The sequence below is a fragment of the Octodon degus genome, unplaced genomic scaffold (assembly GCF_000260255.1).
Source record: "Octodon degus isolate 3935 unplaced genomic scaffold, OctDeg1.0 scaffold00078, whole genome shotgun sequence".
NCBI lineage: Eukaryota > Metazoa > Chordata > Mammalia > Rodentia > Octodontidae > Octodon > Octodon degus.
Genome location: NW_004524654.1, coordinates 8,824,400 through 8,828,689, shown reverse-complemented (window position 1 = coordinate 8,828,689; position 4,290 = coordinate 8,824,400).

Below are 4,290 nucleotides of genomic sequence, written 5' to 3'. Positions count from 1 at the left end.
CTTTAGCACTGTCTTCAGAATTCCAGGATGGATTGTCTTGTTTTATTTTCACAGATCTTCATAAGTAAGGATTTCAATCTCTCAAAATTAATGTGACGAAGAGAGAAATTCCAATGCTGAGTCCAGGCTTTTGTCTTCAGCTATATTATGCTCAGGTAGATGATTATGATATTTGGATTGTAAGAAATATCCAAAATTGATGTATTGAAAACAATGCTAACAAGTTGTGATTATTTGCAATTTTCAGTCATTCCAGAAGGAAGGAATTTTTCACTAAAATGGGCAAAAGAGCCTCTGATTTCAGCTGGTAGCCTCACTTCAATTTTTAGGGATGGCAGATCAACCAGCAGCAAGAAAATAAATTTGAATCCTGAAGCATATTTTTTCAACATAATGCCAAATGCCTAAACATTTTGGAGAAACTTGCACTGAAATAATAAGATAATGGCAGTAATTATTTTAATGAGAATTTCCCCAGGTAGAATAACAAACAGATATATCACCTGATGTTACATTGAAAGGTAGTATACAAGTATCCATATCATGTGATAAGAGAACTCTTTGCTCACAGTTTGGGCATTTGTGTCACTACATATTATTGATAGCACTTATTATCTTTACTGCTTGGTGTCTTTAGCACATAGAGCCTAACTGCAGGAAAATTATTTTTGCCCTCCAGATTTTGATAGGCATTCCCACAGAAAGAGTGAGATGCAGAGAAAACCGGGCTTGTGTAGAATTCCATGTTCACTGAGGATGTTTTTTGATGACTGCTGATACCAGTTCTGTGAGTACTATTCACTGGCCTCCTAAGAAAAAAGGAAATTAAGTACAACGCACTTGTAATAAAATAAGGATGAGGGTCTGATGAAGATGCATAGAAACGTGACAGCTCAGAACTAAAGCCTCAGCCTCTGTCTTGTCTGAATATTTCTGTGTTCAGGTATCACCAACTAAAGAGTCTATGCAACCTCTCACTGAACTAAAACCCCTGATAAAACAGCACGTTAACTGCATGTTGGTTGTAAGGTGGAGATAAGATGATATTTTTTTTCTGGGGGTAATTTCAATTATGTGCTTACTTCGGTGGAATGCTTTCTGAGAGAGCAAACAAAGTAACAAAAATCTAGCATCCAGCGCCCAACAAGCCTGAGTGTTTGGACTCTGTACAGCTTCCACGAAGAAGGTCACAAAGGGCTGAAAGAGGAGGTGTAGCTAAGGTATCCTCGGAACTCAGAGCCAATAAAAATGAAGCTATTCTCTTCTGAGACCTAATTAACTTTTATATCCAAAGGTACACTGCACATTTGTTCATTGCTTATGATGAGAACTAAAAAAAATATATGTGCCATGGCAGTGGGCTTTTAAATGATCTATTGGGTGGCTGTTCCTTGCCTGTAAGAAATTTTCTGTGCTTTAGAGGTAGTCATTCAGTGAATAAGCAAATCTACGCTAAATTTTTTCCCAAATCATAAGCATTTTCCTATATCTGTTTTCAAGGAATCAGAGACTTAGTCTAACAACTTCCAAAATATTCCCTTCAAATCCTAAAACAAAACCAAAACAAAAATGTTCAGAAAACAAATTTCATGCCACAGGCTTTGCAAGGATTAGTCTCCTATTAGAGTCACTGTTCCTATATGATCCTTTTTCATGTTTTAAAGGAGGATATATATTTTTCTGTTACCTTTCCTGACTGTAGAGCAATCACAGGAACCTGCAGGAGGCACCATAAATATGCAAATTTCTGAGAGATAACTGTTTTCAGTGGTTATGCCTCCAAGTAGTAAGGGAAGCCAGGGAGCTGGAGCCGCCTCCTTCCAAGTAATCCGCATGTTGGTGGTGCCCCCTGCTGCAATCCCAGGTTGTCCAAGAAAAGGGAGAATAAAATTCGGAAGCATTTAGATCTGGTTAGTATGTGAAATAAATGCCCACTGCCCTTGCTCCACATGCAGCCTCAGCCTATTAAGTTCAGAGTTCCTCCTCCTGGCCACAAATTCACTTTCAGGACTTTCTCAGCTTAAAATTTGGAAAAATTCACTTTTATCTCAAAGCCTTTTCATGTCCAGGTTTCATAAAGATGGATTTTCTCATACACGCACTCATGCACGCGCACACACACACACACACACACTCACACACCCACACACATGTATGCTTCATCAAAATCCAAAACATTTTCAAAGAATAAAAGTTGGAAAATTTCCTAGAGGTTACCTAATGATAGCAAACTGAATTACAAGAATATACTGCAACCCACTAGGACATCACAGCAAAAAAGATAAAAGTTAGTATTAACAATGCACACAGCCATTACCAGTTTTAAGTGGCTTTATTTATTAAAGATAATTATTGTGGGCCATTAGTTCATAATGTGGACCAAACGTTTTGATATTCAGTATAAAATACACGAAATAACGTAAGTTAAGAACATTGGAAAAGAGATTACAAAAGCTCTATAGCCACTCTATTACAGATTTTCATATTAAGACTTGTGGAGGGCTGACCAAACAGAATAGCATGATACAATTCAGACCTGTGATGGCCTATCAGATACATAATATGCATTTTTAAATTGCTTGAATATATATTCACATGACAGAATCTAATGTGTTTAGGAGGAGCCCTTGCTCTTGATCAAATCATAAAAACTGTTATAAACTTGTCTATCATATTAAATCACATACACTTCTATAAAAATTGTTTTCTGTCTTCTTGCCTAAATACCTGAGTTAGGATGGATAAAAAGAAATTAAGCCTACCCAAAAGGCTCAGTTTGGTAGACTTTATGAACTCTAGATTACGGCCACCAAAGCAGGCCTTGAAAACTGGCCCTCTTAACTTGTTTTGCCTCCATGCCCGCCTAGATGCTCACGCCCCTCCAGTCTTGACATTTTCAGCACTAGTTGCAGAGGGATGCTCTCTCTCTCTCATTCTCTCTCTCTCTCTCTCTCTCTCTCTCTCTCTCTCTCTCTCTCTGAGTGTGAACACTTCACAGTCGCTGTGCTGAAGTTTGAATCTCAACTTAGCTGGGCATCCTGCTTCCATACTCAGATGTTCACAGCAAGAGCAAAGCAGAGGACTGAGGAAATTAGCTCCATCATGTCAGTGAGGAGCCTGCCTTCTCAGCGTCACCCAGGAATCCTGTGTCCTGTCTGCTGAGCTCTGACCTGATGGCCCACGGAGCGAGAGATGGAGACAAGGCGGTGGCTGCCATTTACCAGGCAGCACTAATTAGAAATAGGTCTTGATACTAAAGATTCCATCTCGTCCTTACTCTAGACTTAAACAAGCATGCGTACTCCATATCATGAGGGGGATTTTAAAAATCCTACTCTGGGTTTTATTGTTAAAGAAAGTAAACTGTTAGAAAAAGAGAACTAGTGCACAGAACAGCAACTGGGAGTCAAAGGTTCTCTTTGCCAGAACCCCCACCATATATGTCCTGTCACTCACCTTCTAGACTCTCCCTACAACCATTCAATCTATTGAATCAAGAGACTGCTTGATCTTATCTGCATCTGTGAGCTGACTGTCAACCTGCTTAGGCTGCATATTAAATCATCTATAGTAGCTGTATCAAGCTGGGATGATCTGTTAATTCTAAATTTATTAACCCTTGGAGTGCAGTCATCATGTTTAATCTAGTGTAGCTCGCATTTATTTTACAAGACTAAATCCTTCTTTAAGATATGGCACTGTTGCAGGTTAAAAACAGCTAATGTGGGTTTCATTATGATAATCGGGGAGAGAGACTGTCTGAAAAATGCTAGTGTGGCTCCCCAAACTGTCTGGGCCCAAGCTTTTTCCTGGGCTGAGGTTTGTCTGTGAAATGAAATTTTCTCCAGAAACAGTCTGTCTCTAAAAAGAATGTAAGAGAAAAAGGAGGAGGAGGAGGAGGAGGAAGAGGTGGAGGAGGAGGAGGAGGAGGAGGAGGAGGAGGAGGAGGAAAAGGAGAAAGGTCTCTTTGACAGATACCCAGTAGTCCAAGGCCAGGAAGAATGATTGTCAGGGCTCTGTCAGCTGAGGAATAAATTTCCAAGAGCACACACCTGGCAGAAAAAAATAAAAAACAGTAAAATTCCTTGACTGAGTCAAACTTCTGGATCAATATGGATCACTTTTTTCTGGATCCAAAGCTTTTTCACACGCCCCTTCTTCCCCAAAGAATTCAGTGCAACCCAAAGTATAGCTAGCCCTGATACAAAAGGGGGGAAATGTTCATTTAATATGTTAATCTGGCCTTCAGACAAAAAAAAAAAAGATATCCATCTCTTCTACTTGCACATT